The sequence below is a fragment of the Pseudophryne corroboree genome, chromosome 2, assembly GCF_028390025.1.
Source record: "Pseudophryne corroboree isolate aPseCor3 chromosome 2, aPseCor3.hap2, whole genome shotgun sequence".
Classification (NCBI taxonomy): Eukaryota; Metazoa; Chordata; class Amphibia; order Anura; family Myobatrachidae; genus Pseudophryne; species Pseudophryne corroboree.
Window position 1 is genome coordinate 119,728,535 of NC_086445.1, and position 8,371 is coordinate 119,736,905.

Here is an 8,371-nt window from a genome sequence, read left to right on the forward strand (position 1 = left end):
TTTACTACACTTCTATGAAACCCCTCACCCAGCATATGTATTCGTACACACATACTGAATGAATATAGTTTCTCAACAGAGCCTCTAATTTGCATATCAAAAGATGTTCACCCGCTTGTACCAAAATGGTTGAACAGGTTCATTAACATTTCAATGCCTATCCTACTCTAGCAGAGGATTAACAAATCCTGGGGAGAAAAAAAAACCTTTACATCTGTGTGTAATTCTTACATCAAGCCAAGTATTTATCTCACTATTTCTCTCTCTAGGCCCAATTGAAACTATTTGTAATTGACTATGGCATGGGTTAGTTAAATTCATTGGTAGCTTTTAAATGGTGATGAATTTGTACATATCTATTGTTTATTTGTGACAAAGTAAACAGTTTTTTTAACTGACTAAAAGTCAGCTGTTAGCTAAGTGGATAGAGAGTGACTTTACCTAAAATGGCCACTGCTCCTCCCTCTTATTCCCAAGCCATCTGCTTGGAATGGTGGACACACCATGCGGCCAGAATACCATGCGGCTAGCTCTTTTGTCACAAATAAATACCAAATTATACAAGCACCGGAAGTTTGCTACTTCAGGCCTAGGTTAGCAGTATGTGAATAGGCCTCAGCATGCTAACACAGCTATATCATACCTATGCACCAAGTTTTAAATGCACTTTAAATTTACTTAACAGATAAACAATCCAATCTGAATCAAACACAATATGACTTATTTTGTTTTGCAACAATAAAAATACGCTGTAGCATTTTAAATATTGTGCATTTTTTTTCACACTCACGCAACAAAGAAATATATTGTCCCTTGAATTTCATATCAGCGCCTTACTGATAACACAAAAAACAAATGGCATGTGGTTCAGCAGCATCGAGATGCGTCCATCGTTAGCTGGTAGACCACAGCATCTGTACAGCGCATCATTAAGTACGTGATATCCCGTCTGTGAGCCCCTAACTGAGAAATTCAGATTATTTCTAATAAATATTTAAAATACCAGCATTAATATATGCTGCGGATGCAAGGTGCATTTTATTACCATATACGATAAAAGTGCGCTGTATGTCGCAAACACCACATCCCTTAAGAGAAGACAAGTACTCGTACACATTGTAAGCTGAGGTCCAACGCTCAGAGATGTATATATTTGATATTAAAACGGTATGCATACAATATAACACATGTACAGTATATATATGGTTACAGAGTTACAATTACACAGGAAGCCGTTGTAGTAACATAAAGATCAATTACAGCCACAGCCAGCATACTTTACCTTGTCCCTCAATGCACACAAACAGCAACAGAAAAACAGCAGCATACAGCAAAACAGAACTTCTTGTGAGAGTGGAAATGCTTATATACTGTGTATTGGGGGAGAAGTACATGTCTGGGATTGAGTCTTCTGTTATTGGTCCAGGGGAGGGAGATATCTCATTCATGATGTGTCATTGGTCAGTTCATATGCAAGCAACGTCCAGCCTTGAAGATGACATCATAGGGGTTAGCCCCTGGTTTCTGCCCACATGCTTTCTCAGGAATGTTCTTTGTTCTAATAAGAGTGACTTTAGATTTCATACATTAAATCATAACTAATTGTTGCAATGTGCTACAACCTAACCACAGCTATCAAACCAACACACTCATTCCCCTGATCATTTTGACACCAAACATAACATGTTTATCTTATTCCGTTCCAATAATACATATATATGATGTTATACTCTGTTATATAAATACATTATAATGTCTGGTGCTTGACATGTTTAATTTATGTGTTGAATGAAATGTGTTGAATATATGTTTGTGGCTTGTCTGTGTGAATGCGTATGCTACCATATATCTCTGTGCACGCTGCGTGTATTTGCACGCACAGCGACACATCTGTTTGGAGTTTGTATTGGGTGTTTATGTAATATTTTTGACTTCGACGAGTATTTACTGTGCATTGTTATATTTGTATACATACATTGCTAGTCCAGTGCAGTTTTATTGTTGTTTCTAATAATTTCTGCATTGTACATGGGACTGTGTGTGCCAATAGCTGCTGTGTGGTTCCTATTCCGTGTATCTCACACATATTGTTATCCCTATATTCTGTACCCTGAGGGGGGCTAAGTGCGTCGGGTCCTATATATATAGTGTTTCACAGGATATACTACCTTGGTATTTTTCTCTGTGTATTTCAGTCACCATATACCACTTAAATCCTCTGTTTGTGTTCTGCATCTGCAGTCACACTCCACAGGGGTTTTTTGTCTGGTACTTTGTCTGGCTACTGTATATTGTACTGTTACGCCCTAAGGCTACATTTCCAAATAATGTCTGCTACACAGGGCGGGAGATCCATGGCGGATCCCGCGTCATGCAGTGCTGATGTCGTGGATGCACCTGAGGAAAATATTCCAGCTGAGGGTCCAGGTACCGGGGGTCCAGTACTCCTCAGTCAGACTGCAGCACCGGTGGCACACTAAGACCCACCTTGGGTTGCTTTTTCTAATCTGACTACGCTAGTAATGAGACTGAAGGGCCCTACACATTGGCCGATCCGCCGACGAGCTGCCCGACGGCAGATACGGCCGACGGCGACCAGGCGACGGAGGGGCAGTGACGGGGGGAGTGAAGTTTCTTCACTCCCCCCGTCACCCGGCTGCATTGAAGTGCAGGCAAATATGGACGAGATCGTCCATATTGGCCTGCGGGGCCGCGCATCGTTCATCGCTGGAGCCTCCACACTCAAAGATATGAACAGTATCTCGTTCATTTATGAATGAGGTCGTTCATATCTTTGACTGATGTCGGCCAGTGTGTAGGGCCGATTACACCCCCTGTGGGACCTCCTGTGCCATTGCAGCCACATATTGTCCCTGCAGTTAATCCGCCATTGGCAGATACTCTGTCAACTCAGTTACAGCAATTAAAACAAAAACCTAACCCTCGCCCTCATAGGACCAAAGGGTCATCTAAGTGGGCCATTACTTCCTCACAATCCACGCAAGTTTCGGATACTTCATCCGATGAAGATGGCGTATACACTGACCCCTCAGACACTGATGCCGATGCTTCTGATGGGGAATCTATTTCACAGGTGGATGTTCCTGACCTTTTCGGAGGCTATAAAACTGGTTCTTCAGATTGATGTTGAATCTGAACCTCCAGTTACGTCTAAGAAACCCGATAAGTTCAAACGTCAGAAGGTTACTAAATTAGTTTTGCCCCATTCTGACCATTTAGTTGACATACGTCAGGAATCCTGGGAGTCTCCAGGAAAGAAATTCTGCCTAAGAAGATGCTAGCTCGTTATTCCTTCGCTGCAGAGTTAAATAAAAATTGGGGAACACCGCCGCTGGTGGACTCACATGTCGAGCGTCTGGTTGTGTTCTACTCTGCCTGTTAATACCGTCACATCTCTCTGAAAGAAACGACAGATAAGCGTGTGGAGGGTTGCTTGAAGTCTATTTACACCCTTGCAGGTGCTGTGCATAGACCCACTATAGCGGCTTCTTGGGCTGCAAAGGCTATTGAAGCCTGGGTTCAAGAAGTTGAAAAAGAGCTACCTTCTAATTTTTCTGATAATGCCAGACAGTGTCTTTCATATATTATCACAGCCTCTCATTATATTCAGGAGGCGGCCTCTGATGCCGGTGTCCTGGCGGCCAAAGCGTCTACTATGTCCATTCTGGCTTGTCGGATTCTGTGGTTGCGGTCCTGGTCTGTGGATCTGGACTCTAAAAAGACCTTGGAGGTTATCCCTTTTAAGTGAGACATCCTTTTTGGGAAAGATCTGGACAAGATTGTTGCTGACTTAGCGTCTGCTAAAACTGCATGTCTGCCGAGTACTAATCCTTCGGCTCCGAAGGTTAAACTACCACCTTTCGTTCCTTTCGACCTCCAAGTAAAGCAAAGGGTCAGACGTACCCGAAACAGGCTCGCACTTCCAAAACCTCTAAGCCCAAGCCTAAATATTCCTGGGCTGCCCGTCAGCCTGCTTCCAAACCAGACAAGCTTGCTGCATGACGGGGCGGGCCTCGCCCTGGGCGATCCCAGGGTGGGAGGCCGACTTCTACGGTTTGCCCAGGTATGGTTACAGACCACTACCAATGCCTAGGTAAGGGGAGTCGTCATTCATGGATACGCCATCTCTTTCAAGAAACGTTCCTCTCGCCAGTTTTGCTCAACAAATATCCCTTCGGATCCGTTGAAAGCAAAAACTCTCCATTTGGTGGTACAATCCCTCCTGGATACTGGTATGATAGTGCCGGTGCCTCTGGCTCAGAAAGGCAGGGGGTACTATTCAACGTTGTTCCTAGTTCCGAAACCGAATGGTTCCTCCCGACCCATTCTCAACCTCAGGTCTTTGAACAAATTTGTGAAGGTATCCAAGTACCGTATGGAAACTCTTCGCTCTATTGTTCTGGCCTTGGAGCCCATGGACTATATGGTATCCCTGGACATACAGGATGCTTACCTACATATACCTGTTGCCATGTCGCATCAGCAATACCTGCGGTTTGCTATTGTCAACCTACATTATCAATTCCAGGCCTTACCTTTTGAACTGACCACAGCTTCACGAATCTTCACAAAGGTCATGGCGGTTATGACGGCTCTGCTTCGCCCTCAGGGTATCAGGATCCTGCTATATCTGGACGACTTGTTGATCCTGGCGAACTCCCTGGAGGTTCTCCTCCGTCATCTGGAACTAACGGTCCAATTCCTGCAAGCCCACGGGTGGCTCAACAATTGAAAGGAATCCTCCCAGGTCCCTGCTCAGAGCATAGTGCACCTGGGGGCATTGTTGGGCACATGCAACCAATGGTTGTTCTTGTCCCAAGAGAAGGTCCTGATGCTTCAGGACAGGATAAGATGCTTCCTTTCTCGTCCGCGAGTGTCAGTACAATCGGCGATGCAAGTACTAGGCCTCATAGTGTTGGCTTTCGACATGGTAGAGTACGCTCAATTTCACTCTCGTCCTCTGAAGAAGCTAATCCTTGCCAAGTGGGATGGCCTGCCTTACCAGATCAGATCTCACATAATCTCCTTAACTCCGGAAGTTCATCTGTCTCAGAGCTGGTGACTACAGGACCAACAATTGAGCAGGGGTCGTCCCTTTTGGATCTCCAACTTTGTCCTTCTAACGACAAATGCCAGTCTGCGGGGTTGGGTTGCGGTTTTGGAACAACACTCTCTTCAGGGTTGGTGGACCAGGGAAGACTCTCTCCTCCCGATAAATATTCTGGAGTTGCGAGCAGTGTTCAATGCTTTGAAACTGGCCCTGCCTCTGGTACAGAACTGGCCTGTTCAAGTACAGTCGGACAACACAACCACGGTGGTGTACATAAATCATCAAGGCAGCACTCGAAGCCGCATGGCAATGTTGGAAGTGTCAAAGATTCTTCAATGGGCGGAAACGCCATATGCCAGCCATATCGGCAGTGTTCATTCCAGCGGTCCTCAACTGGGAAGCAGACTTCCTCAGTCATCAGGACATACATGCCAGAGAGTGGAGCCTTCATCCAGAAGTTTTTCAACTCCTAGTGGACAAGTGGGGTCTACCAGATGTAGACCTGATGGCGTCTCAACACAATCACAAGGTTCCGGTCTTCGGAGCAAGAACAAGGGATCCTCAAGCAGCGTTCGTGGACGCACTGGCAATTCCATGGAACTTTCGGCTGCCGTACGTGTTCCCTCCGGTGTCACTCCTGCCCAGGGTAATAAGGAAGTTCAAGCAAGAAGGAGGAATCCTACTTCTGATTGCTCCAGCGTGGCCCAGATGGCATTGGTTCTAAGACCTACAGCATTTCTCGATAGAGCGTCCTCTTCTGCTTCCGCAACACCCAGACCTCCTCGTTCAGGGTCCCTGTGTACACCAGGATTTGGCCTGACTGGCTTTGACGGCGTGGCTCTTGAAGCTTCAGTTCTGAGGGCCAAAGGTTTTTCTGAGGCGGTCATTCAAACGATGTTGAAAGCCCGTAAACCGGCTTTGGCTCGGATTTATTATAGAGTCTGGAATTCTTATTTATTTCACCTGGTGTGTGGCTAAGAATTTTGATGCATACAAGTTCAGTACCGCCACACTTTTGGCATTTCTGCAACAGGGCCTGGACTCAGGCCTGCTTCTGGCCTCCCTCAAGGTTCATGTTTCAGCCTTGTCGGTGTGGTTTCAGAGAAAAATTGCGACTCTGCCTGACGTTCATACCTTCACTCAGGGTGTTTTATGGATTCAACCTCCCTATGTTCCTCCTGTGGCTCCGTGGGATTTGTCAGTTTTTCTGGATTCCCTGCAAGAGTCTCCGTTTGAACCTCTTGAGTCTGTGGATCTTAAATGGCTTACTCTTAAGGTCTTGTTTTTGCTGGCTATTGCCTCTGCTAGACGGGTTTCAGACTTGGGTGCCTTATCCTGTAGGTCTCCCTTTCTGATTTTTCACCGTGACTGTGCAGTTCTTAGAACTCGCCCTGGTTATCTACCTAAGGTGGTGTCATCTTTCCACCTTAACAAAGAGATTGTGGTTCCGGCCTTTATCTCTCCTGATTTGTCCTCCAAAGAGCGGTCTTTGGATGTGGTACGGGCTCTCCGTATGTATGTGTAGAGAACCGCCTCCCTTAATAAACGTGGCTGGCCTGCGAATAAGCAGATTTTGGCCAGATGGATTAGAATGGTGATTGCACAAGCTTACGTACAGGCTGGCCTTCCAGCTCCTGCTACTATCAAGGCCCATTCTACTCGGTCTGTTTGACCTTCTTGGGCGGCCCGCCATGGCGCGTCCCTAGAACAATTGCGCAAGGCGGCTACGTGGTCCTCAGTGAACACGTTCATTAGGTTCTATGCCTTTGATACTTCCGCCTCCCAGGACACTTCCTTTGGACGCCAGGTTCTTGTGATAAAATTATTGTAATAAAATTCTAAATTGTAATTTGTTAAACATATGCTTAATGTATCAATAGCTATCTGGGATTTTTTACTTTTCTGCAAAATTGGCTGAGAACACAGATCTTGAAAACTAGTAAGTAATTAGAACATTATACTATATCTAATAGGAGATTTTTTATTCTCTTATGAAATATGCTAATTAAGTCTACCCTTAATAGGAGAAATTTGTCCCAGAGGGCAACCCTTCGGGCAGCCACCTAACCGAATACAGGATAGGAGACTGAGAATACTAATCTGGGAAACTAGTAAATTACTACATTATTATTAGAATACATATTAGGGGATTGTTACATTTTGTAAAATATGCTAATTAAATTTACCATTCTTAGAAAAGAAATGAACTTTCCTGAAGGAAAATCTTTAGGCAGCTACGTAACTTCTATAATTTTTATAATTAAATATTCTTCAGAATTGTAAATATTTAAATATATGGAACTAATTAATATTTACCAGCTAAAGATACAGCTCACCTACTGATATTAATGTGAATAAAAGACTAACCGAGGGGACCATTCTATTAACAGACAATTATCTATTGCTTTGAGTAAGTACGAGTCACACATTGAAAGATTGAATCTATGAACATTTATTCCATGGTCTCATAAATAATCGTCATTAAGAATGTTTTTTTGTTTATTGTAAATTAAAATTAAATATAAAGATTTACTAAGAAGAAGATGGTATTTCCATTCTATACATTCTTTTTCTCTGATGTCACAATTTTTTGCTGTTCCTCATTGTTGGTTCTTCTTAATTGTTTTAACTTGTACTATACCATTTGTTCCTTGAGAAAAAAGAAAAAACAAAGACAGGAAATCTATTTAAGAAACTGTATAAAGTTTCTGCTCAAAAAATGTTGTGCACTATGAATACAGAATGATTTTTGAATAGGAATTTTGTATCCCAACTGTACACCTTTTCTTCATGATTTTATAAAATATTTTAAATTATGAACTATTTTAAAATTATCCATTTCGCAGTCCTTTTGTTACATCGTATGTATTGTATTTACTGAGACAATTCTTTTTATGTTCTAGTAGTATATACTAAAGACACTCCTGATGAAGTAATAGATGACGAAACGCATTGGGTGATAGAGTATTCGTATCCATAAAGGAAAAGAAAAAAGTTGTCTACTAAGTACCTACTGAAAAACTCAGTTGTATTTGTGTACCTACTATTGTTTTATTGCAATAGGTTTTAGTAAAAATTATCCTACGAATATTTTAAGGTAGTATTTTTAATAAATGTATGTATACCTTGGAAAAGAAAAGACTGATGCCATTTTACTCATCTAATAGATTGGTATAAGAGTTTTGTTATCCTAGATATAATTGGTATAAATTTAAAGGATACTAATCCCTAGAAATCTATAAATATTAGGCGCCCCCTAAAGAAACAATAAATATATATATATATATATATATATATATA

At 42.7% G+C, this 8,371-nt stretch overlaps 1 long non-coding RNA gene across 1 annotated transcript in view; it reads left to right on the forward strand.

The window, feature by feature from the left end:
- LOC135002414 (uncharacterized) overlaps positions 1–8,136 on the forward strand; it is a 116,194-nt gene extending 108,058 nt beyond the window's left edge. Inside the window, exon 3 of the long non-coding RNA XR_010203613.1 lies at positions 7,975–8,136. This is a non-coding gene — a long non-coding RNA (uncharacterized LOC135002414). The remainder of the gene's footprint in view (positions 1–7,974) is intronic.
- Positions 8,137–8,371: the final 235 nt, after the last annotated feature.